This window comes from Macaca thibetana, chromosome 4 (genome assembly GCF_024542745.1).
Source record: "Macaca thibetana thibetana isolate TM-01 chromosome 4, ASM2454274v1, whole genome shotgun sequence".
NCBI classification, from domain to species: Eukaryota; Metazoa; Chordata; class Mammalia; order Primates; family Cercopithecidae; genus Macaca; species Macaca thibetana.
In genome coordinates, this window is record NC_065581.1 from 85,964,978 (window position 1) to 85,992,247 (window position 27,270).

The following is a 27,270-nucleotide window of genomic DNA, read 5'->3' on the forward strand; positions in this document are numbered from 1 at the left end:
CTTCTTTCCGAGGTCAGAGGGAAAGAAGAGGAAGCTCTGCGGAAGGATAGCAAAGAGTTAAGGCGGCGACGAATGGGAGGAGCGGTCCGTCTCTCGCCCCGCTCGGCCCCGCCCCTCCCGGTCGCGCTCCCGGGACGCGCACTTGCGCTCCTGGTTTGCCTTTGCATATGTGCAATTGCGTTTGTACCGAACTCCGCAGGACGAAGCGTGTATTTTTTTCCAATCTAGACAACCTAGAGAAACCCAAAAAAGAGGGAAGCCAAGCCCCTTTCCATGCGTTGATTGCCCATCACTTCCATTAAGGCATCTGTTTTACTGATGAAGGAGGCCTTCTGAGCGTTACCACAGCGCAAGCTTGGCGTCCCAGCTGGATCTAGGTTTGATTTGGTATTAGGGAAAGTTGTTCAAGGGAATAAGTCTTAGGAGAATTCTAAGGGCGTGAGATTGGAGTACCAGAAATGGGGAATTTTTCTTACGGTGAGTACTTAGGAGGATCTATGAAGCGTCTGAAATTAATTCCAGAACACTTAGAGTTTTGTTTGTACATTTCTTTATCAAAGTTTCAAAGCATACTGGGGAGTTTGAGAAGGTCCATGTCTCCAAAAAAGTTACTAAATAATGTGTATAATTGACAAAGGCAGGAGTTGCTCAGTGGAGAACCTTTTCGTGGCGGTGTTCTCCTCTGCCTACCAAATAAACAGTCCCTTTTATTTTCCCTTCGAGTTAAGCAGAGGTGCTTGGAAGCATTTTATGAATGCCGTCCTTTAACGAGCCTTTCCTTTGTTACCAGATTAAATTAGTGTTAAATATAAAGCTGGATGATGGCAAATCAATTATAAAGTAGTTTGGCTTTAAACACCAATGCTGTATTGGAACTGCAAGAGCATAAGGCTGCAGGGAATACATTTTTAAAGCTTCGGTGGGGAACTTTCTGGGAAACTCAACCCCTTGAATGCCTGGACCCCCTCAGTAAGAGTCCCATCAATAGAGACAGTCTGACAGCCATCTCTCTGAGGCAGCCTGAGTTAGGTCACACTTCTGGTCTGTCCTGCTGTTGCGTCTGCTCAGAACTGTTAGTGAAAGTGTCAACTCCTCCCCTGACAGAACAAGATAATACCCAGTTTGTTTTAAGGCCATCAGTCTACCCAAATAATCTCCTATTAATTCCCTTTTCTGCTGATAGAGTGTGTACCATGCCCAAAATGGTAAAAAAATAAAACCTTCCATCCCCAGCCCCCTTCAAGGATGGGAAAGGTGAGCCTGATCCTGGAAGAGTATCTTACCTTCCCCTTCTGGGGATGACTCCCCTTGGAGACTCCCCTTCCCACACACACTGTATCTACCCAGTAGCTCAGTTCTAGGCACACAGAGGCTTCATACCACTGGTGAGCAACTATTATTGGCTGTAAGGCAGCAATGTGCACTGGATTTTTACTCAGCTATCCAGTTATGCCCTCTCCATACTCAGTGCCACAGAATTGGGAGGACCCTGGGGCTACCTTTTGCCCACAATAGAGAGTAGAATAAGAGAGTGGCATCCCGATGAGTAGGCAGTTTCTCTCTGCCTGTCAGGAATGACTTGCCTGATGTGTGTTTCTGCCATATTGCTCCTAGGCCCAAGTCTCTTTCTTCTCTGTGAGAAGAAAAATAGACACAGATGGACCAACGTGATTCCTCCCCCGCTTCCTGGAACCCCTGACTCACACTCCCAGATATGTGTTCGTCTCCTCTTTATCAGATGTAGATTCTCGTCGTTGGTGAATCTTTCATCAAACATCCATTTTGCCCCTAAGGAAGAGTGTATACATGTAAAAAATAAGATTGAACGTTCTCTTTTGGCAAAAGAGAGAGATCTTATCTGTCTTCCCTTTTCCTAGGACATTTCCTTGAGAAACACTTGTATTTATTAATCCTTCCTCTTCACTTTGCTATGTGGATAAATCTTTTGTTTTTGCAGTCAGGGTCTCACTGTCTCACCCAGGCTGGAGTGCAGTGGGCATGATCCGGGCAGCCTCACTGCAGCCTCAACCCCTCAAGCTCAAGCAGTCCTCTCGCCTCAGCCCCCAAGGAGCTGGGACTACAGGTGCAGGCCACCACACCCCACTAACTTTTTTACACTTTTTTCATCTCAAATTCCTGGGCTCAAGCAGTCCTCCAACGTCAGCCTGCCAAAGTGCTGGTAAGACAGCCAGGTGGGAAGGGTTCCCTGGCAGAATCTCCTACTGACCTGTGCACTGGGAGGAATGCACACTGGGGTGAACCTTGGGAAATTTGTGCCATTCGCAGTGGGGAGGAACCTGGCCCCTCGTTTTCCTGGTGGAACCTGGGATTCAGTCTCCCAGGCAGGAAGCACTCTGGCTTTGGGGAGAGTCTCTGTTTCCCTTTTTTTCTTTTTGCCCAATAAATTCCATTCTCACCCTTCAAGGCATCTGCAAGCCTAGTATTTGATGGCCGTGTTGCAAGGACCCAGCTCTTAGCTGAACTAAGGAGAAAGTCCTACAACAGCTTTGGCACCCAATGTGGGACTTGAGAAGTGGTGAGTGACATGGGGACTCAAAACTTCTCTGTCATTTCTAAGCCTTTTCATGCATGGACTTCTGAGGGTAGGGAAACCGTGCCCCCACCCCCAACCCTCCCCGGGGTCAAGGGCCTTTCCGTGGCCTTTGCCTTCATTTTTTGGGAAGGACAGGCAAGCCGTGGCTCCAAGCTCCTTCTCTCCTCCCAGCTGGGGCTGGAGAATGCCACATGTCCACAGCATCTTCCCCTTTCCTGGCCAAGGCTGACGGTAATTAAGCTTCTCTCCCTGGTAGAGGAACCATTTGCATAAGAATAAGAGGTTCTTCCCCCAGGCATCCTTTTTTCTTCACCCCATCAGCAGTTAACTTTTTTTTTTTTTTCTTTTTTTGAGACGGAGTCTCGCTCTGTGGCCCAGGCCGGAGTGCAGTGGCCAGATCTCAGCTCACTGCAAGCTCCACCTCCCGGGTTCACGCCATTCTGCCTCAGCCTCCCGAGTAGCTGGGACTACAGGCGCCCGCCACCTCGCCTGGCTAGTTGTTTTTTTTTTTTTTGTATTTTTTAGTAGAGACAGGGTTTCACCGTGTTAGCCAGGATGGTCTCGATCTCTTGACCTCGTGATCCGCCCATCTCGGCCTCCCAAAGTACTGGGATTACAGGCTTGAGCCACCGCGCCCGGCCATCAGTTAACTTTTAAACCAGATTTTTTTTCTTTTTCATTAGGCTAGGAATGATAAGGATCCCTGTTTATATTCTCTGTAAAGTTTGGTTGTGAAAAATGATCTTGTTGGGACTGATTTTCTTCTGCCTGTGTAGCTATATATGTGTTGTATACATGATGTCTATAAAAAGAGCTCAAAGGCCTGCCACGGTGGCTCACACCTGTAATCCTGGCACATTGGAAATAAAGTCTAGGGAACTCCAGATCACTGACAGTAGGTGGGATAGAAACATTGGTAAAATCAGATAATTCCTATTTTCTAGGCCCTCCCTGCTTCATGGGTGCAAGCCGCTTTGGCACCCACAGCAGCACCTGACAAGGTTGCTGGGACTCAGGGATGCAAACACAGAAGAGGAAAAGAGAACATTCTTCCCTCTCTCCCTCACATACCTGGGGTATCTGCTAGGAAGAGAAGGGAACCAGGGATTCCTGCTCTCCTTCTTTTAGATGGGTAGCCATTCATCTTCAGTCTATACCTCTTTCAAATGCATCTGAACCCCTGAGACTCCTTTAAAAAGCTCCATCTTTTTTCCTCTCTCCTCCTCTGTCCTCTCTTAACCGGGAGGTGTCCGGTATGCATCTACGTCATACCGGACACTCCCATCAGATGCATCCTCCAAACTGGAAAGGTTAATTTCCCAAACCTTAACCTGGTTGGCTTAGGATTGGGCTCAGGGGGAGGGAACGCAGAAGCCCAATATGCTGGCAAAAGGGTCAAGTTTACTACCAGTAGGGCTTGTGGCCTCCCTCTCCCCATGCACCTGGTAAAAGGCCTTGGGATTTTTGAGCTGCCCTTACCCCTCCCCTTGTTTCATTTTAATACATGTTTTCTAATAACCCAATTTATCTCTTCTTGCCTTGGAGCCATCAAATTCCAAACAATCACGCAACCAGAGCTTCTGATGATGGCCTCTTCTGCCGGGAACACTTAAATAGGCGTCTGAGGGAGTTCTAACTGCTGTTTCCCCAAACAGCGCCCCCCATCAGCAGGAAGCAGTTAAGATCAGTCATTGTCTTTATCTTTATCCTAATGGCAGTTAAATGGACTTCTTTAGAGCACAGACCCTTAAACACCTGCTAAATGGAAGCTCCCTCCCACTCATTCTGGAGTGTCATCTCCAGAGGCTGCTCGGCTTCTTTCTAGGAGGTACAGATACTCTTCTGGGCAGGCAGGTGTTCCCTGGTCCCCATTCCTCACCCCAGCCCAAGAAAGGGGACCAGGGAACACCCACCCCTTCTCAGAGTATAGGTAGCTCCTCCCTGGCAATGTACAGCCAAGTGTAAAGGAGTCCCTAGAGAAACTCCAGCCGGCCTGGGCCTTGGGAGAAGTGCGCACTGGGGTGGAGCCTCGGGAAGTTTGCACCATTTGCAGGGGGGAAGAGCCTGGCCCCTCCTCTTCCTGAGTGGAACCTGGGATTCAATCTGCGAGCCAGGAAGCACACTTGCAGGACTCTGGCTTTGCAGAGAGTGCCCATTTCCCTTTTTTTCCTTTTTGCCCAATAAATATCATTATTCTTACTCTTCAAAGTGTCTGCGAGCCTAATATTTCATAGCCATGTGACAAGGACCCAGTTCTTTGCTGAACCAAGAAGAAAGTCGTACGACACTGGGATTACAGGTGTGAGCCACAGCACCCAGCTGATCTGCAGATAAATCTTTTCAAAAGCAAAATGAGCCTCTTACCTGCCTTACAGCCCTTACAACAATAAGTGTTTTTTTAGGGTCTGGGAAGTATGTCTTGGTTTTTTATTTTATTTTACTTTATTTTACTTTACTTTTATTTTTATTTTATTTTATTTTATTTTTACTTTATTTTATTTTATTCTATTTTATTCTATTTTATTTTATTTTACAAATGGCATCTCACTATACCAGGCTGGTCTTGAACTCCTGAGCTCAAGAGATCCTCCCACCTGCACTGTCTCTTTGACATTAAGTAAGATAGTGCCCCTATCTTCCTGTCACCTTGATAGTTTAGCCTAAGGCTCTTTGTTCTTAGTTACTACCTGTTTGTGTTAGGAGTGAGTTTTGGTTTTCTTTCAAATAACAGCAGTTAACTAACACAGATGGCCACTGCCAATAACCAAGTGAACCTAGGATGAACCTTGAGTATATAACAAATGATACTACCAAGTTCTCCTCTATAAGGACAAGTTATTGTTTATCTTGAGAACATATATATAAAGGATTGTATGTACTTGGATATATAGAAGAGTGAGATTTCTTTCTGTCTCTGCAATCTCCTTAATGGATAGCTTGTGTTGTACATCTCAGTCTGGTTTAATCCCTACTCAATAATAAAACTCTTCTTTTCCGTACATTTATGAAGAGAATTGTCTGGGTTGAGAGGAGGTTTTATTGCTAGCTTTTTCCCCAACAGGTGTTTATGCCTTACTCAACTATTAAAGACTATTACAGAAATGTACCCCCTCTGAGACTGAGCAGTGTTGCTTTTTTGACCGATCCTCATCTTCTCTACTAGGCAGGGACTGAGCTGGTGTCATATGTGCCTAGCTCCCTTCTCATACTGGTGACCCAGCACCTCCGCCTCCTACCTGTACTGTACCAGCTTCAGTGGATGGGAGAGGTTCAGAAGGAGATCAAACTGGGTTAAGTTTAGAGCTGAGGAAGAACACTAGAGTCCCTTCTCACATAGAGGTCAGGTTCTAAATTCAGGGTTTTGGACAAAAGAAAAACTCAAAATTACCCTCGATTGTTTTTTCATTTGAACACCACTTGAAGTCATTAGCATTTAGGGCCCTGTCATATAAAAAATAGCAATCTTTAAACAATAGAATCACACTTTTCACAGCCTGATGCTCCTCTCCAAAGGTCTCAGTTCACATCTTACTTCAGGGTACAGGTCCAGAAAGCAAAACAACAAGCAGCGCTCTCGCTCGTATGCTCACACTTGTACAGGTAAATTCACAGGAATTAAATATGAATGTGATGTTACTTCGTTGTTGTCAAATGATACCTGCCAACAGAAGATACCAGAAGACTTACTATGAGGCTTCTTACTTGCATAAGCTCCTCCCAAGGACAAATTAGGTATCTGTAATTTTATATCATTGAAAAGGATAATTTTAAAGAGAGATGCTCCCCTCTTACCACCCCCCCTTCCCCCCCCCCCCACCAAGTTGTTTAAGTTCAAAACTGTTATGTGTTGAATTGTCCACCACTAAAAATATGTTGAAGTCCTTGGCTGCGTGGAGTGGCTCATGCCTGTAATCCCAGCACTTTGGGAGGCAGAGTCTTTAATCCATCTTGAGTTGATTTTTATATAGGGTGAGAGATAGGGATCCAGTTTCATTCTTCTTCGTGTAGCTATCCAGCTTTCCCAGCACCATTTACTGAATTAGGGTGTCCTTTCCCCAATGTATGTTTTTGTATGCATTGTCAAAGATCAATTGGTTGTATTTGGCTTTATTTCTGGGATGTCTATTCTGTTTGATTGGTCTGCATATCTACTTTATCTAGTACTGTGCTATTTTGGTTACTGTAGTCTTACAGTATAAGTTGAAGTCAGGTAATGTGATGCCTCCAGATTTGTTCTTTTTGCCTAGGATTGTTTTGGCTATTTGGGCTCTTTTTTGATTCCATATGAATTTTAGGATTGTTTTTTCTAATTCTGTGAAAACTGATGTTGGTTTTTTGATAGAAGTTACATTGAATGTATAGATTGCTTTGGGCAGAATGGTCTTTTTCATGATATTGATTCTTCTAATCCATGAGCGTGGGATGTATTTCCATTTGTGTCATCTATTATTTCTTTCAGGAATATTTTGTAGTTCTTGTAGCGATCTTTCACCTCCTTGGTTAAGTATATTCCTATTTTATTGTTACTTTTTTGCAGCTATTATAAATTTTAATTATTTATAAGTTATAATTATTATAATTATTTATTTGATTCTCAGCTTGGTCCTTGTTGGTGTATAGCAGTGCTACTGATTTGTATACATTGATTTTGTAACCTGAGACTTTATTGAATCAATTTCTTAAATCTAAAAGTCTTCTGGAGGAGTCATTAGAGTTTTCTATATCATTGGCAAACAGGGATAGTTTGGCTTTCTCTTTCCCAGTTTGGATGCCCTTTATTTCTTTGTCTTGCCTGATTGCTCTGGCTAGGACTTTCAGTACTATGTTAAATAGAAGTGGTGAAAGTGAGCATTCTTGTCTTGTTCTAGGTCTTAGAGGGGATGTTTTCAACTTTTCCTCATTCAGTATAATGTTGGCTCTGGATTTTTCATCTATGGCTTTTATATTTTTTTAATTTATTTAATTACTTATTATTTATTTTTGTAGAGACAGGGTCTCACTTTGTTGCCCAGACTGGTCTGGAACTCCTGGCTTCAAGTAATCCTTCTGCCTTGGCCTCCCAAAGTGCTGGAATTACAAGCATGAGCCACTGTGCCCAGGCTTTCATTATTTTTGAGGTAGGTTCCTTCTACGCCTAATTTGTTGAGAGTTTGTATTATAAAGTGATACTGGATTTTATCTAATGCTTTTCTGTGTCTGTTGAGATGATCATATTGTTTTTTGTTTTTAATTCTGTTTATGTAGTGCATTACATTTATTGACTTCCATATGTTGAACAATCTCTGCATCCCTGGGATGAAACCCCTTGATCATGGTTAATTACCTCTTTGATGTGTTGTTGGATTTGGTTTGCTGGTATGTTGTTGAGGTGCCAAGGAGTTTAAAATTTTCCATAGCATGCTTTCAAATCTTGTTGCCTCAGAGTCTGCAGGCATTCCCTCACTGATCAGTGACTTCTGAAGGCCCAAATTCATGTCTGCACATCAATTCCTTAACAAGGTCTCAATATGAAATAACTCCAGTTCCAGGACTGCAAAGTACAGCCAACACTGAACAGGTTCCTACATTCAGAGATCTGATTCTCCAGCCACAAACCTGTGTGCAAAAATATTGCATCTCTTTCTTTTCTTTTTTTTTCATACAGAGTCTCACTCTGTCGCCAGGCTAGAGTGCAGTGGTGTGATCTCAGCTTACTGCAACCTCTGCCTCCCGGGTTCAAGTGATTCTCCTGCCTTAGCCTCCCTAGTAGCTGGGACTACAGTCACGTGCCACCACGCCCAGCTAATTTTTGTATTAGTTTCACCATTTTGGCCAGGATGGACATTTCTTTATTTTCTATAAATCGCCTTAATATTGATTCTGAGTCTCCTTGCTAAACAGGGAGGAAATTTCAGTTCTGGCATTTTTTTAAACTTTTTGAGACAGAGTTTCACTCTGTTGCCCAGGTTGGAGTACAGTAGCGTGATCTTGGCTCACTGCGAGCTCTGCCTCCTGGGTTCAAGTAATTCTAATGCCTCAGCCTCCTGAGTGGCTGGGATTATAGGTGCACACCACCACACCTGGCTAATTTTTATATTTTTAATAGAGATGGGGTTTTGCCATGTTGGCCAGGCTAGACTCAAACTCCTGACCTCAGGTGATCCTCCCACCTCAGCCTCCCAAAGTGCTGGGATTACAGACGTGAGCTACCACGCCCAGCCCTCAGTTCTGGAATCCTTGGGGATTCCTGCCCTACCCCATCCCTAGAGTTATATATTGGTTCTGAGGGCTCAGACAACACATTTCCAAGAAGTGAGTGAAGGGAAAGGTTGCCTATTATCACTGACCATCCGGTCACATAGCTTGCGCTGATCCTTTACATGGCTCCCTCAGGTCCAAAAGCTCTCTTCTGCTTCTCAACCAACCACACTGTGGGAAAAGGCAAAGTTTTGTAGGACTGGAAACCCTGTTTCTCAAGCCTTCTCTTTCTAGATACACCTGTAATAATTCTTCTCCAAAGCACTGCAAAGGAGCAGGACCTGGAATCCCAAACTCTAGGGTAATGTCCAATACGTTCCTTCACTGAGCAGACAATCCCAAAGGAAGCATTAAATTAGTACATGTGGCTGGATGTTTTGAGAAATTAATTTTTTTAGAGCTTGATGACAGAATGGACATACCAAATGAGGGAAGCATCAAAGTTGACTCCAATCTTTCCATTCTAAATAGGAAGTCCTCCAACTTTCTGATCATCTCCAAGAACTCTAAGCCTATTATTTTATGCATAACAAAAAACATCAAAAATGTGTATTTGGGATCATTTCCCCTGAATAGTGAGAAGTTGAATGTATTTTTGTTTAAACGTAAAACTGGAATTCTCCATCATTTTACAGCTGAAAACTGAGCCATATATATGGTCACTAGGTGGAGCTAAAAACCAGATAATCCAAACTCCCATTGCTTTGGTAACCAAGAAAGTGGGTCAGTGAGTCAGGTTCTTCTATTACACATGGTGTGTGCCTATTCCAAATGTTGGGCTTGGCCCGCTTCACCAAACTCTTAATAACAGAGGTCAGCCTAACCTACCACATGATTAAACAACAGTGACTAGCAGGGTACCTCTGCCTATCCAGCTTTTATTTAAGTTTCTTTACTGGAAAATACTAAAGATTAAAAGGAAAACAACTGCTTTCTGAACACTACTGTCAAGGCACAAAGGTTTTCAGAGATAATAACTCTGCTTCTGTGTGCAATAAAAATTTAATTAAAAAAATTAAAAAATTAATTCTACTGTTTGAATTATGTGGCACACCATCTTTTCACTTGACAATAATACAATTTTATGTGTGTATTGTGCCTTACATATATATATACACACACACATACATATATATATTTTGAGACCAAGTCTCACTCTCTCACCCAGGCTGGAGTGCAGTGGAATGATCTCTGCTCACTGCAACCTCTGCCTCCTAGAGGTTCAAGCGATTTTCATGCCTCAGCCTCCCTAATAGCGGGGACTATAGGCACCCACCACCACGCCTGGCTAATTTTTGTGTTTCTAGTAGAGACAGAGATTCACCATGTTATCCAGGCTGGTCTCGAACTCCTGACCTCAAGTGATCTGCCCACCTCGACCTCCCAAAGCGCTGGGATTACAGGCATGAGTCCCCATGCCTGGCCTAATCCTCACAGTTGTATGAGGTAGACATTACTATCGTCTCCATTTTATAGACAAGGAAACCAGCTCAGCAATAGGTTCAATAACTTGCCCCAAACCTCCCAACCAGTAAGCCAAAGAACCAGGCTGCAAGAGGGTGTGCAATGCTGGAACTTGCCAGCAGAGGCAGGAAACCTTTGTTCTAATCCAAGCTGGGATTTAAGTGTGTTAGACCTTAAAAGGGAAGAGAAAAAATCACCCTTCAAGGCTTGAGTTTTCGTATATTTCATTTGAAAAATGAATAGATAGTCCCTATGGTGGTACGCTTTAAACGCAAATGCACTCAGTCACCTGGAGATTGCATTGAAATGCAGATTCTAATTAAATAGGTCTGGTGTGAACCCGAGATACTGCATATCTAACAAGCTCTGGGGCCATGACGATGCTGTTGTTTGGAGGACCACACCGAGTACCCTTCCTTTTATGGGAGGCTAATAACTAACTTCTGCAAAGGGAAAATATCTCCCAAAACTAAGAAATGGGCAAACCATATATCTGCATTGATGTCTGCAATTTGAGATATTCACTGATAATTGTCTATTTGAAAGCAGAACTTTGCTGCTTGATACAGATCTGTATTTGACATCATTCTATGCTTCTAAATTAATTGAAGTCTATTAGATCCTTTGGGAGAATGAAGCTTTGTTATTCCAGTCATCAGCCACCAATATATCCTTATCATCTGTGTTTTAGGTCAGTTGTTTTTTATACTTGATTGATAGCACACTTGGCATCAGGCAGAATCACCCCAGATTTCCTATGTAGAATCTGATGTGAAGCTGATGCTTTAAGTCTTTGCAACATGAAACCATCATTTTTGCTTAATTACAGGCATCCTGTTTCCCAGGCAAATAACCTCTCTGTATTCTGGATCACTCTTACTTCTTTGCAGATATCACTTGCTTGCTAGGGGTTATTAAGTAAATGATAGCATGTGCTGAATATCAATTTGTTTGAGAAATTTGCATTTACTCTATGTAGTACTTTACAATTTACAAAAGCATTTTCACCTGTGTTAACTCATTTCATCTTTTAAAACTTAGTGAATTGGATAGGGAAGATATTACCTTTCCTATTGCAGATGAAAAGACCAGAAAGTTGTGACATACAGGAACACAACCAGTGTCTCCTGACTTCAAGTTTCAAGCACTTCATACTGCACCACATTGCTTTCCTACTCATGGTTCAATGAGCGTACCATTCTGTGAGCAAAGAGTATGCCCAAGCTGTACATTAAAAATAGGGTGGCTGGTCATGGTGGCTCATGCCTGTAATCCCAGCACTTTGGGAGGCCAAGGTGGGTGGATTGCTGAGTCCAGGAGTTAGAGACCTGCCTGGGCAACATGGCAAAACCCATCTCTACAAAAAAAAATACAAAAATTAGCTGGGCATGGTGGCGCACACCAAGATCATGCCACTGTACTCCAGCCTGGGTGACAGAGTGAGACCCTGCCTCAAAAAGAAAAGCCAGGTTGGGGGAAGAAGGAAGTGGAACAAGCTTGGGATCACCTTAGAAAAAACAAGGAGAGTAATAAATCAAGGCAGATTAATGGCTAGGGAAAATCTTAAGTTTCCAGTGACATATTTCAATACTCCAGGTTCTGATTCTACAGAATCATAATCTCAAATATCATTGACTTACTTCTAGAATGGTATCTTAAATGTGGGCCCTAGTTTAGACTCATATAAAGCATATTCAAGTCTAGTCCATTCAATCTATTCAAACTTCTACTAAACTTTGTGTGAGGAATTTCAGGAGATACAAAGATTAAGGGACATTCTTGAACTATAAAAAGCCTATTATTAGTAGGGAGGGCTTACTTTAATTACTCATGTATTTGTTCACTTAAAAATATGGTTTAGCACCTTGCTATGTGCCAAACACTATCCTAGGTAGACAACAACAATGATCAAGACAGGGGCCCTGACCTCAAGGACTTTACTTGGCCAGTATAGCATACAGGAAAAATAGTGGGGCTGCTGCCCAAGTTACCAAAGAATCACAGTGAAGGGCATCTATCCCAATCTTGAAGAGTCAAAAAGAGGTTCCTAGGAGGAAGTGACATTTAAGCTGAGCCAACTTAGGGTGGGGAGAGGCCACAAATGCAAAGGCCTAGGGGCTATGGTGAGCTGGTAAATGTTTAATAACTGTCTCTCTAGACAGAAGCAAGAATGCCCTAATTTGTAGATTTTGCCAGTTTCCTTGATTTACTCCCACCATGACCTCACTGAACATGGAATTGGGAAGAGACATGCACCATATGCTCTCACACGCCCATACAAATCAATTCTAGAACACCACTGCTTACAGGTAAAATTATGGTACTTCTGGGCAATGTCAAAGCCATCTATAGAATGGGAACTCTGTGTGTGTGTGTGTGTGTGTGTGTGTGTGTGTTGTGTGTGTGTTTGGGGCACTGAGCAGGGGAGGGAGTGTAGGTAGAAAAGGGAATGGTGGGAAGGAAGGCTAGAACATGCCTACATGCCATTTTAAAGAGTTGGGACTTTATCTGGAGCTGTGCAACTTCATCGAGTAAATATGAGTCACTGAGGCAAATATGGAGTCATTGAATGGTTTTAAGGAAGGCGGTGACCTTGTTGACAGCAATAGCCTATTTTTCCCTTCTAGAGAAAGAAGATTTTGTCTGTTTTCATCCCAGCCATATCTCCAGCCCTTAGAACACAGCCTGCCTAACATGGCCTCTCCACAAGAAACAGGAGACTGCTTCCAGTGCTCTGGAGTATGAATGAGAAGTCATGAAGTCAACCTAGAGAATGGAGACAGTGAGTGAGACAATATGTATAGCAAAGGGAGCAAGGAACTAAAGCAGCCACTGTCAGCTAACTTGAAGTCAAAGGGTTGATTCAGGGATTTTTTAAAAGAAATGTGGCCAGGCATGGTGTCTCATGCCTGTAATCTCAGCACTTTGGGAGGCTGAGGCAAGAGGATTGCTTGAGCTCAAGAGTTCTAGACCAGCTTGAGCAACATGGCGAGAACCTGTCTCTATTAAAAAACAAAAATAGATAAATAAAAGAAATAAGCCAGGTGTGGTGGCTCATGCCTGTAATCCCAACACTTTGGGAAGCTGAGATGGGCGGATCACCTGTGATTGGGAGTTCACAACCAGCCTGACCAACATGGAGAAATCCCATCTCTACTAAAAATACAAAATTAGCTGGGCATGGTGGCGCATGCCTGTAATCCCAGCTACTCGGGAGGCTGAGGCAGGAGAATCGCCTGAACCTGGGAGATGGAGGTTGTGGTGAGCCGAGATCATGCCATTACACTCCAGCCTGGGCAACAAGAGCGAAACTCCATCTCAAAAAAAAAAAAAAAAAAAAAAAGAAAGAAAGAAAAGAAAAGAAATAAGTATAGAAGAAATTTGATTACATTTAAGTGACTATGACAAAAAGCCACTGGAGAGAAGAGGGAATAACTGATTAAACACACTTTACTAATGCTTTAAAAATAATATTAAATGCATTTAAGTAACTCTATACCACACAATTTAATTAAAAATAAATAGAAATTTAAAGTACAATTTAATTAGTATAAACACATTTAATAAGATTAAACACATTTTATTAAGGCTAAAAAGGCAAAGACTTGCTTTGAGAGCAAGACCTTTGTCTGTTTTACTCACTGCTATATCCCCAGTACCTAGAACAATGCCTGAAACATGGCAGATGCTCAACAAATATTTGCTGATTGAATGAATGTATGACTGGATAAAAGTAACCATTCACTAGGCACTTACTTTGTGCCAGGATCAAATGATTTTCACGCATATTATCCTCAATTCTTACAACAACCTTAGGAGGTAAACGATTATTTTCATTTACTAATGAGGAAAGAGAACTTTAGAAAGATTTAGAAACTTGCTCATAATCACACAGCTACTGAGTGGCAGACATGGAACTTATTCCAGGTCAATCTAAATCAAAGCTGTGCTTTTAAGAGCAACCATGATTTTAAGTGTCTGGAATTTTTTTTTTTTTTTCCTGAGACAGGGTCTTGCCTGTTGCCCAGGCTGGAGTGCCGTGGCTCATTCACAGCTCACTGCAGCCTCGACTTCCTGGGCTTAAGTGATCCTCCCACCTCAGCTTCCCCAGTAGCTGGAACTACAGGTGCGTGCCACTGCACCCAGCTAGCTTCTTCAATTTTTTGTAGAGACCAGGTCTCACTGTGTTTCCCAGGCTGGCCTCAAACTCCTGAGCTCAAGTGATCCTCCTACCTGGGCCTCCCAAAGTGCTAGGAGTACAGACAAGAGCCACCATGCCTGGCCTTAGCTTTCAAATAGTTAAATATTTGAAGCAAAAACTGAAAATATTTGCGAAAGGAAAAGGAAAACTTTTGGTTCCTTGTGTCACCAGAATACATAGAATAGAGGAGCTAATTATAGAAAGAACAGCACAGCAGTTAAGCATGTAGTCTGTGGAGCCACATGCCTGGGTTCAAATCCTAGCTCTCATGCTCTCTAGCTGTGCAGCTTCATCAGGTTACCTCACCTTTCTGTGCGCTGGTTCCCTCACCTGTAAAATGGAGATAATGATAGCACCTGCTTCATGGGGTTGTTAGGAGAGCTAAATGAGTTTATACACACAAAGCACATGGAACAACAACCATTTTGTGTTTGCTGTGATTGTTATAGCCTATTTTTCCCTTCTAGAGAAAGAGGATTCTGTCTGTTTTCGTCCCAGCCATATCTCCAGTCCTTATCACACAGCCTGCCATAATAGGGCTTCTCCACAAATGTTTATTGTTGTTGTTGTTTTTTAATGAGATAATTGGTAAAATGAATGTCCAGCATATGTGTGTGTGCTGCTCAAAAGATTCATTGAATCTGAAGATAAAAACATTAATTTTGCTCACAAATCATGTTATATCATGCTTTAAAAAAAAAAAATGTGGTTAGCCACTATAAAATCAACTAAAAATCTCTCTCTTTTTTTTTTTGAGATGGAGTCTCATTCTGTCGCCCAGGCTGGAGTGTAGTGGTGTGATCTTGTCACACTGCAACCTCTGCTTCCCGAGTTCAAGCGATTCTCATGCCTCAGCCTCCCAAGAAACTGGAATTACAGGCACGCACGTGCCAACACGCCTGGCTAATTTTCGTATTTTTAGTAGAGATGGGGTTTCGCCATGTTGGCCAAGCTGGCCTCCAACTCCTGGCCTCAAGTAATTCTCCCACCTCAGCCTCCCAAAGTGCTGGGATTATAGATGTGAGCCACTGCACCTGGCACTGAAAGTACTTTTAAACATACGGTTGACAGTTAAGCCTTAAATTTTATGTATATCATTGTCCAAATAATATTGACCTTAGGTTAGAAGAAAACTACGTGAAAATAAAAATTGTTAAGTATTAAGATTATAGGATTGCAGTGATTTTACCCTTTTATTTGGTTTTCTTCATGTATTATTATACCATCATTGTTTACATCATTCTTTCTCTTCTGATATTAAACTGAGAACAGCTTCATCTATTCTTGAGAAGGGGAAAGAAAAGACTGGAAATAGTCTAACAGTTGAACTGTACGAAATAGTTTAAAGTTGCTGTTTTAACAGCTATAAATTTTTCATAGAATAGCTCCAGCCACTCCTTGACTTGTGAAAAAATCATTTAGAAAGCTTCTGCATTATAAGCAATGCATAACCCTTAGGAAAGATGGATCAAAGAAATGTACAGTGTGCCTATGAGTCATCGCTAAAATACTGGTATTTTCTTCAATAAGCTTATGTACTGGGAAAAAGTATAATTCCGCACAAGCCTTGGAGACCTGTTATCACTTTGTAGATTGAGTAACCCTTGGAGACAAGGCAATCTACTGGCTAGGCAGCCTGGAAACAGCGTCTGGACCAATCAATCGCCTGGAAACAGTTCTTGGACTAGTCACCTAGAAACAGTACCTGGACCAATCAGCTCTTTTCTAAGAACTATTTTTTTCTAAAATCTGCCACTGCTGCCTTGCAAACCAAAACCAGAGAAATAAAAATGTACCTGAATTATTTCAATACCAACCTCACATGTCCTAGCCCCTCTTTGGCCTATTCGATGAGTACCTCAAACTCTGTGCTCTTCAGTGGAATTCATTCTGTACCCAATAGTTTTTTAGCCACATCATGTCTTTTGTGGAAGGAGGTAAGGAATGTCAACCTAAATAACAAAGAGAGAGAGACTCTCTAAAAGAAAATGATGTTTATGTGGGAAGAGAGCATTGCAACAGCAGTATGCATGCCATAGTAAACTATGTGTGTGTTCAGGGAGGTAAAGAAAGACAAAGATTTTTTAAAGGAAAAAAATGAGGAGGTTATATAATTGCTTTGAAATAATTATCCTTGGGTACAAAGATCAATAACAAGGGTGACGCCAGTCTGGGCTAGACAGGCAGTTACTGGGTAGATGTCCTTGCAAAAATATTTTTTGTGTAACATTATGATGGCCTTTGTGCAATGTTATATTATTTGCAGAATCTTTTATGATAGTTTTTATCAGGTATACATGCATGAGAATCCTCTCTTCATAGCCTTCCCTGGCTCTATTTGTCCAGGTTGTTTTGTTGTTTTGTTTTTTTTTTAACATGAATGACTCAATTTCGATTATGATAACCTTCACAGAAATAAATATATTTCAAAATATGCCATTTTGTACATTGTAGTTGCTCTAATGTTTTTTCATTTGAGGATATTCTTTCTACCATCTTCTTTCTACCTTCACCCTGGTTCTCAGCCTTGGTTGCACATTAGAATACCTGGGACATTTTGAAAAGTCCTGTTGCCCAGCCTTCAGCCCAAACCAATTAAATCAGAATTTCTGTCATCAGTATTTATTAAAGTTCCACAGATAGGCCAGGCACAATGGCTCACACGTGTAATCCCAACACTTTGGGAGGCCAAGGCAGGAGGATCACTTGAGCCCAAGAGTTTGAGGTTACAGTGAGCTATGAACATGCCACCGCACTCTAGCCCAGATGACAGAGCAAAACCCTGTCTCCAAAATGAAAAAAAGAAAAAAAACAGTTTCACAGATGATTCTAGTATGTATCTTAAATTGAAAACCACTGCTTGGCCTGGCGCAGTGGCTCACACCTGTAATCCCAGAACTTTGGGAGGCTGAGGCGGGCAGATCACCTGAGGTCGGGAGTTTGAGACCAGCCTGATCAACATGGAGAAACCCCATCTCTACTAAAAATACAAAAATTAGCTGGGTGTGGTGGTGCATGCTTGTAATCCCAGCTACTTGGGAGGCTGAGGCAGGAGAATTGCTTGAACCCAGGAAGCAGAGGTTGTGGTAAGCCAAGATCGTGCCATTGCACTCCAGCCTGGGCAACAAGAGTGAAACTCCATCTCAGAAAAGAAAAGAAAAGCCAAGCCACTGCTTGGCTGGGCATAGTGGTTTACACCTATAATCTCAGCACTTCGGAAGACTCAGGCAGAAGGCTCACTTGAGGTCAGGAGTTTGAGACCAGCTTGGGCAACATAATGAGACCCACTGCTTAACTAAATCTTAACAAGATGAAACTCTCCCCAAAGGCAAAGCAGTTTCTTGCATTTTGCTGTATCTCATCCTATGCTGCCTAATATAGTTTTTCTGCCTAGATTAGGTGACCAAGTGATAGAAAATACAAAGAGAGTAACAAAAAAGATACATAGGATTTGGGATAAGGTCAGGATTGTCACCCTCTGAGCTCAGATCGTCTTTTTTTTTTTTTTTTTTTTTTTTTCAGTTGTTTGTTTTTTTTAAGGCCTTTCTCCATTGTGGAATTTTGATGCTGAAAGAGGTTGGTGATACCTTCAGGTGAAGGCTTTCGACATTCACTGTATTCATAAGGCTTTTTTCCAGTGTGGCAGATCTGCTTTTGAAATCCAGCTCTATCATCACCTAATCCTCTGACCCAAAGTAAGTTAATTGTAAAATGGAGAAGTAGAAGTATCTATTTGAGAATGTGTCATAGGGATTACATTAGAAAAATGTGGATAAAGCACTTAGCTTGGCCCTTGGTACATGCTCCATAAAATAGCAAATTAAGAATCAACACAAATGGTTGAGATGACCCACTTGCAAATGTTATCCTTCGTGAGAGATCATTTGTAACAGGTAGTAGGAGGCCTTAGAAAGTAACCTGCAGTCCGGGCACAGTGACTCATGCTTGTAATCCCAGCACTTTCAGAGGCTGAGGTGGGCGAATCACTTGAGATCAGGAGTTCCAGACCAGGCTGGCCAACATGGTGAAACCATGTCTCAAGTAAAAAAAAAAAAAAAAAAATACAAAAATAGCTGGGCATGGTGGCGCATGCCTGTAGCCCCAGCTACTCAGGAGGCTGAGGCATGAGAATTGCTTGAACCTGGGAGGCAGAGATTGAAGTGAGCCAACATCATGCCAGTGCACTTCAGCCTGAGTGACAGAGCAAGACTCGGTCTCAAAACAAGAAAGAAAAAGAAAGACAAAAAGATGGAGGGAGGAAGGGAGGAAGGGAGGGAGGGAGGGAGGGAAGGAGGGAAGGAAGGAAGGAAGGAAGGAAGGAAGGAAGGAAGGAAGGAAGGAAAAAAGGAAGGAAAAAAGAGAGGAAGGAGAAAGAAGGAAAGAAAAGAAAAGAAAGAAAGATTGGGAGGCCGAGACGGGCTGATCACAAGGTCAGGAGATCAAGACCATCCTGGCTAACATGATGAAACCCCGTCTCTACTAAAAAATACAAAAAAGCTAGCCGGGCGAGGTGGCGGGCGCCTGTAGTCCCAACTACTCGGGAGGCTGAGGCAGGAGAATGGCTTAAACTCGGGAGGCGGAGCTTGCAGTGAGCTGAGATCCGACCACTGCACTCCAGCCTGGGTGACAGAGCGAGACTCCGTCTCAAAAAAAAAAAAAAAAAAAAAAGAAAGAAAGAGACAGAGAGAGCAAGAAAGCAAGAAAGACAAAAGAAAGAAAGAAGAAAGAAAGGAAAGAAAGAAAGAAAGAAAGAGAAAGAAAGAGAAAGAAAGGAAAGAAAGAAAAGAAAAGAAAGAGGAAGGAAGGAAGGAAGGAAGGAAGGAAGGAAGGAAGGAAGGAAGGAAGGAAGGAAGGAAGGAAGGAAGGAAAGAAGCAAGTTGTAATGACAGTGTTAGTGTTAAAAGTGTGTATCCTCAGGCATGTTACTTAATTACAGTTGTCTCTTCCTACCTGTGGGTTCCGCATCTTCAGATTTAACCAACTGGGGATTGAATATATTTGGTAAAAGAAAAATACAACAATAAAAATAATACAAATTTTAAAATACAGTATAACAAGTTTTTATGTAACATTGATATTATATTGGCTATTAAAAGTAATCTGAAGATGATGTAAAGTATACAAGAGGATGTGCATATGTTATATGCAAATACTCCCCCATTTTCTCTCATTCTCTTTCTCTCTTTTTTTTTTTTTTCTGAGACAGGGTCTTACTATTGTTGCCCAGGCTGGTCTCAAACTTCTGGGCTCCAGCAGTCCTCCTGCCTCAGCCTCCTGAGTAAGTGGGATTACAGGTATGCACCGCCACCCCCAGCTACTACGCCATTTTATATAAGGGAGTTGGGCGTCCATGGATTTTGCTATCCAAAGGGGGCTCCTAGAATCAATCACTAACAGATACTGAAGGGCAACTGTAAAGAGAATGTAATCCAATCATTCCTCCAGTAACCTGAACATGTCAAGCAACATTATAGTAATGGAAGTGTCACTGACTGCACAGACCAGAGCAGGAAAAACACTGCGAAAATAGGGTGGCAGGAAAGAGAGAGAGAGAGTTTATGGTGTGTCTCTGACTATATGGAAGAGAAAACACGTCTTTCATGGTGGGAGCTTTTGTCTCAGCACTAGGAGACTTTCCTGGATTGTTGGAATGATAAGAAAGAAACTGTGCGGTTACTCCAGCTGCAACTTTACCCTCTGGTATCAATAGGCCCTTTTGAAGACAGGAACTCCTTGGGGAATACCAAGTTTGACCCAATTACAAAGCCCCCTTGATCTGGGAGTCAGAATCATACAGCAGCCTGATCTTTTCTCAAGAAACCACTCTCAAAACACAATCTGTGGTAGAAAAGGCTTTCAAAACTAAATTACATTTACATTTTAGTTTGTTAGAGCAGGAACTTCCTTTTTGATTAACCTTCATTAGCCACTGAATATTGTGAAATATATATTTGGTCTTCCACTTCCTGGCATAAAACTCCTAAAATCCTTGGACTCTCTGAAGCGATAAATATACTTTTGCATGCTAATTAGTTGACTGATGGCTGGCAACTCCTATGCAGCTTTAGGATGGGGGCTAGTCACCCCAAAGACAGAGGCAGGATTAGAGGATTGGAACTTTCAGCCCCACCCCCAACCTCCTGGAAGACATCTTAATAAGATGGATGCTTCCAATCCATGAACACAATTTACCACACGATTTATTTAGGTCTTTAATTTCTCACTGTAATATTTAATGTTCTTCAGTGTGCAGGTTTTGCACATCGTTGATTAAATTTTTTATTCCAGCCAGGCGTGGTGGCTCATGCCTGTAGTCCCAGCACTTTGGGACGCCGAGGTGGGTGGATCACGAGGTCAAGAGATCGAGACCATCCTGGCTAACATGGTGAAACCCCGTCTCTACTAAAAATACAAAAATTAGCTGGGTGTGGTGGCAGGCGCCTGTAATCCCAGCTACTCGGGAGGCTGAGGCAGGAGAATGGCGTGAACCCAGGAGGCAGAGGTTGCAGTGAGCCAAGATCATGCCAGTGCACTCCAGCCTGGGTCACAGAGCTAGACTATGTCTAAACAACAAAAAAAAATTTTTTTTTAATTTTTAAAGTTAATTTTTTATTCCTAGGTATTTTATATTTTGATACTTTTGTAAATGATATTATTTTTAAATTGAATATATAATGCAGCAGCATAAAGCATATCTTGATCAGTGGAAAGAACTTATAAAGAATGTATACTCTGCAATTATTAGATTATCTAAACATGTAAATCAAGTCAAAATGATGAGAGTGTTATCCAAATCTTTTCTTTTTTTTTTCAGACGGAGTTTCACTCTTGTTGCCCAGGCTGGAGTGCAGTGGCACAATCTCGGCTCACTGCACCCTCCACCTCCCAGGTTCAAGCGATTCTCCTGCCTCAGCCTCCCGAGTAGCTGGGATTACAGGCATGTGCCATCATGCCCGCCTAATTTTGTATTTTTAGTAGAGACGGGGTTTCTCCATTTTGGTCGGGTTGGTCTCGAACTCCAGACCTCAGGTGATCTGCCTGCCTCGGCCTCCCAAAGCGTTGGGATTACAGGCATGAGCCACTGCGCCGGGCCTATGCAAATCTTCTATAACCTTATTGATATTTTGTCTTCTTATCCCATCACACACTGAAAGAGAAGCATTAAAACCTCCAAGGATGCCTGGAGATCTATTTCTCTTTTGTTAACGTTTTGCTTTCATATACCTTGAAGCTGTTATGAGGTGCACGTGCACTTAGAATTGTTACGTCTTCTTGGCTGGGCACGGTGGCTCACCCCTGTAATTCCAGCACTTTGGGAGGCTGAGGCAGGTGGGTTGCTTGAGCCCAGGAGTTTGAGACCAGCCTGGGAAACATGGCAAGACCCCATATATAGAAAAAAATTTAAAAATTAGCTAGGCATGGTGGTGCACGCCTGTAGTCCCAGCTACCTGGGAGGCTGAGGTGGGAGGATAGCTTGAGCCTGGGAGGTGGAGTTTGCACCTGAGAGGTGGAGCTGAGATCATGCCACTATATTTTGCCTGGGTGACAGAGAGAGACCCTGTCTCAAAATAAATAAATAAATAAAATTAATTATTATGTCTTCTTGTTTAAATGACCTTTTTATCATTGCAAAATGATCTTCTTTATCTTTAGAAATACTCGTCTTTAAATCTGCTTTGACTGATATGTATAGGGATATGGTCAGACAGAAATGTGGGTTGTACCCCATTTGTGTCTAATGAAACTTTCCTTTCTTGGAGCTATCTTTGGGGTGGTTCTGAATCTTGTGAGGACTGATTTGCACCTCTTTGGAGATGCCTTATACATCCTTGGTTTAGTCATAATCTTGGTTAAGGTGTTTTGGTTTTTGTGAGTCTCTTGGAAGATATCTTTGGTAAAAAGTTCAAAAGCCAGGAATATTGGCTGTTTGTCCTGGATAAAATCTGATAGTAAGGGATTTGAAAATGTATTTTTTTTAATCTTTATGGTCATTCAGAAGTCAGCTTAATCAAAAGCTGATATTTAGACTATAATGTTTTTGTTTTCTGTTTTTTCTTTTTTCTTTTTTTTTTTGAAAAACGAAAACTGGCCAGGTGCAGTGGCTCACACCTATAATCCCAGCACTTTGGGAGGCCGAGTTGGGAGGATCACTTGAGGCCAGTAGTTCAAGATCAGTCTGGGCACCATAGTGAAATCCCATTTCCACAAAAAATAAAAAATGAGCCCAGTGTTGTGACACGTACCTGTGGTCCCAGCTACTTGAGAGGCTGAGGTGGGAGGATCACTTAAGCCTAGAAGGTTGAGGCTGCAGTAAGCTGTGATTGTGCCACTGTACTCCAGCCGGGGTGACAAAGGGAGACCCTGTCTCAAAAAAAAAAAAAAAAAAAAAAAAAAAAAGCTTTTTCTTTATCTTTTTCTGCTTTTTCTCTTTTGGATCCTGTTTCTGGGAATTTTTTCCAGTCGACTGAATTTCGTGTTTGTTTCTTTGTTTGTTTGTTTTGAGACGGAGTCTCACTCTGTCGCCCAGGCTGGAGTGCAGTGGCACGATCTCAGCTCACTGCAAGCTCCGCCTCCCGGGTTCACGCCATTCTCCTGCCTCAGCCTCCTGAGTAGCTGGGACTACAGGCGCCCGCCACCACACCCTGCCGATAAACTCTTTTTTAATCCACCTATGACCTGGAAGTCCCCGCTTTGAGTTGTCCCATATTTCTGGACCAAACTAATGTACATCTTGGATGTACTGATTGGTGTTTTATGTCTCCCTAAAATGTATGTCCAGGCGTGGTGGCTCACACCTGTAATCCCAGCACTTTGGGAGGCCAAGGTGGGTGGATCACCTGAAGTTGGGAGTTCGAGACCAGCCTGACCAACATGAAGAAACCCCCGTCTGTACTAAAAATACAAAATTAGCTGGGTGTGGTGGTGCATGCCTCTAATCCCAGCTACTCCGGAGGCTGAGGCAGGAGAATTGCTTGAACCCAGGAGGCAGAGGTTGCGGTGAGCCAAGATCGCGCCATTGCACTCCACCCTGGGCAACAAGAGTGAAACTGTCTAAAAAAAAATGTATACAACCAAACTGTAGCGTGACTACCTTAGACACATGCTTTCAGGATCTCCTGCGGCTATGTCATGAGCCATAGTTACTAATATTTGGCTCAGAATAAATCTCTTCAAACATTTTACAGAGTTTAACTCTTTTCATCAACAAAAGCCAAGTTTAAAAGAGCCTATAGAGCCAATCACTATTCTTACTGCATTTTGTGCAAATAATCAGGCCAAGTATAATAGGAGTAAAACTTATTTTGCAAGTAAATTGGTCTTACTATAATTTATCTTTGGTAGAAAGAAAGATTGGAGAGAAAAAAAGTTGTATTTCAGAAGAAAATTATAGTACACCTGCTATTAGATTCTAGCCCTAGGCTGGGCACAGTGATTCACACCTGTAATTCCAGCACTTTGGCGGCCAAGGTAGGTAGATCACTTAAACCCAGGAGTTCAAGACCAGCTTGGGCAACATGGTGAAACCCCATCTCTACAAAAATATATTTTTTTTAATTAGCCAGGTGTAGCAGCATGCATCTGTATTCCCAGCTACTTGACAGACTGAGATGGGAGGATCACCTGAGCCCCAGGAGGTGGAGGCTGCAGTGAGCCATGACTATACCACTGCACTCCAGCCTGGGCAACAGAGTGGGACCCTGTCTCAAAAAAAAAAAAAAAAAAAAAAAAAAAAAAAAAAGATTCTAGCCCTACCATTGTTTTTGAGATTTTATTCTTTGTCTGCAATTTGGACAAAATTCTGAATTCTTTCCTGGCTACAAGTCTCCAAACTAACATTTCCAAATTTTTCCTTCATTTTTCTGACTTAAATTCACTAAAATTGTGACTACCTTTTCCCTGATGCCCTGCAAGCTGAAGGTTGTGTAAACAACCTTGTGACATGCAAACAACAGAAAAATCTGTCCGATTGCCACTGCCCACTTCCACTTTAACTGAAGATGCTTCGACTCTAACATCTAGACATCTCGACTGCCCTCCACACTCTAAAAAAACTGGTATATAGACTGTTCCAAACATTAACCTTTTTTTTTTTCTTTCCAGGCATTTTCAACAAACCAAACATTACCCTTTGTTTTTCTTCTGTTTGACAGCCTGTCTGCAATGCCATCTCCTAAAATTGTTACTGGAAAGGGGTCCCAATTCAGGCATCGAGAGAGTTCTTGGACCTCATGCAAGAAATAATTCAGGGTGTCTGTTACTGTAGGCAGCTAGTCAGACATGAGCAGAGCAGGAGAGGGCCACCCCAACCAGGAATGTCAGGCGACCATCAGGTGATCATCAAGCAGCTGTTAACTGTCTCTCTCAAATAATAATTGCTCACAGCCAGTGCCAGAAAAAGGCAGTCTCCCAACAGATTAAAAAAAACGTTAAGCTGGTGATCAGCAACTCCCCATTAAGATCTCAGGAGTTGGTCAAGTGGGCTCAAGCATGCGCACTAAAAGGCCAAATAGCAGAGTTTAACTGGTATATGACCTAGGAGCATTTGGTAATGGAAGAATGTCTCAAGTGAGCATGCGTACAACTCCAGTACACACACTGCTCATGCGGCCTCTCCCAAGCGCTAGCAGGCCACTATGCATGCGGACAGCTCACCCCAAGGGAAGAACCCGGGAAGAAGTAAGGCAAGAACCCTGAAAGATGTCAACTTATAAAACCCCAAGTCAAAAGATCAAAGCAGGCACTTGATCTCTCAAGTCACCCTCTTGGCCCCCTTCCAAGAGTACTTTACTACCTTTCATTCCTGCTCTAAAGTTTTATTTATTTATGTTTTCTTTTTTGAGATGGAGTCTCACTCTGTTGCCCAGGCTGGAGTGCAGTGGCATGACCTCAGCTCACTGCAGTCTCTACCTCCCTGGTTTAAGCAATTCTCCTGCCTCAGCCTCCTGAGCAGCTGGGACTGCAGGTGCACAACTGGCTAATTTTTATATTTTTAGTAGAGACGGAGTTTCTTTTATTGGCTTCAGGCTTTTTCTATGTATTGAGAGACTGCCTTTCCTTGTCACTGGCTGCGACCAATGTTGGCCAGGCTGATCTTGAACTCCTGACCTCAAGTGATCGGCCCGCCTTGACCTCCCAAACTGCTGCAATTCCAGGCACTTTGGGAGGCATGAACCACTGTGCCCAGCCTTCTGCTCTAAAGCTTTTTAATAAACTTTCACTCCCCCTCTCAAACTTACCTCAGTCTCTCCTTCTGCCTTTATGCCCCTCAGTCAAATTCTTTCTTCTGAGGAGGCAAGAATTGAGGTTGCTGCAGACGCATAAGGATTCGCCACCAGTAACAAGTCCATGGAGGAAAGTGAAAGCAAGTTGATTAGAGAAGTAAATTAAAAAAGAATGGGCTGCTCCAAAGGCAGAGCAGCCCCAAGGGCTGCTGGTTAGCTATTTTTGTGGTTATTTCTTGATTATATGCTAAACAAAGGGTTGACTACTCATGAGTTTTCTGAAAAAGGAGGAGGCCATTCCCAGAACTGAGGGTTCCCCCCTTTTTAGACATATAGGGTAACTTCTGGATGTTGCCATGGCATTTGTTAACAGTCAGGGTGCTGGTGGGAGTGTCTTTTAGCATGCTAATACATCATAGTTAGCATATAACAAGCACTGAGGATGACCAGGGGTCACCTTCCTCACCATCTTATATTTGGTGGGTTTTGGCCAGCTTTTTTACCACATCCTGTTTAATCAGCAGGGTCTTCATGACCTGTATCTTGTAATACCAGTCCCTCTGACCTATTTCATCCTGTGGCTAAGGATACCTAACCTGGGAATGTGGCTCAGCAGGGTATCAGCCTTATTTTACACAGCCCCTACTCAAGATGGAGTCACTCTGGTTCAAATACCTCTGACAAAATGAGACACACCTGGTTACTTGGACTGGCCTATTTCCAGAAATGAAAGACTGATTTAATAGGATCCCTTTCCACTCCACTATTCACTCAGTTTTTCTCTCCACAGCCAACAACTCAGCTTTTGGTGTGTGAAACGACTAGGGATGTTTCAGAGAGGGAAATGTGGGGTTGCAGGAAATGATTCCCCAAAATATGATGTTTTGGCATTTTGAGCACTTCTGAAAATTGAAAGGCCTAAAAAAGTAGCCTTAGAATCAAGGTCTCACTAACGTTGTTTTGTTCCTCCCCCTCCCAAGAGCAGCTGGAGACTCCTTGGAATTTCCTCATTGACCAAGAAACTTCCTTTTTTTTATTTAATTTTTTTTTAGTACTTTAAGTTCTAGAGTACATGTGCACAACGTGCAGGTTTGTTACATAGGTATACATGTGCCATGACGGTGCACTGCACCCATTAACTCGTCATTTACATTAGGTATATCTCCTAATGCTATCCCTCCCCGCTCTCCCTACCCCACAACAGGCCCCGGTGTGTGATGTTCCCCTTCATGTGTCCAAGTGTTCTCATTGTTCATTTCCCACCTATGAATGAGAACATGCATTGTTTGGTTTTTTGTCCTTGCGATAGTTTGCTCAGAATGATGGTTTCCAGCTGCATCCATGTCCCTACAAAAGACATGAACTCATCCTTTTTTATGGCTGCATAGTATTCCATGGTGTATATGTGCCACAGTTTCTTAATCCAGTTTATCATTGATGGGCATTTGGGTTGGTTCCAAGTCTTTGCTATTGTGAATAGTGCCACAATAAACATACATGTGCATGTATCTTTATAGCACCATGATTTATAATCCTTTGGGTATATGCCAAGTAATGGGATGGCTGGGTTCAAATGGTATTTCTAGTTCTAG

General features: G+C 42.5%; 2 long non-coding RNA genes across 2 annotated transcripts; one reads left to right on the forward strand and one right to left on the reverse strand.

Annotated features, from left to right (window-relative positions):
- The first annotated feature begins 116 nt into the window (after positions 1-116).
- On the forward strand, positions 117-18,758 carry LOC126953846 (uncharacterized). Its single transcript, XR_007725377.1, has 3 exons — positions 117-477; positions 7,541-7,671; positions 12,883-18,758. It is a non-coding gene; the product is annotated as an uncharacterized LOC126953846 (long non-coding RNA).
- On the reverse strand, positions 5,218-25,909 carry LOC126953845 (uncharacterized). Its single transcript, XR_007725376.1, has 3 exons — positions 25,694-25,909; positions 22,700-22,817; positions 5,218-6,212 (listed from the first exon to the last, which is right to left on the reverse strand). It is a non-coding gene; the product is annotated as an uncharacterized LOC126953845 (long non-coding RNA).
- Positions 25,910-27,270: the final 1,361 nt, after the last annotated feature.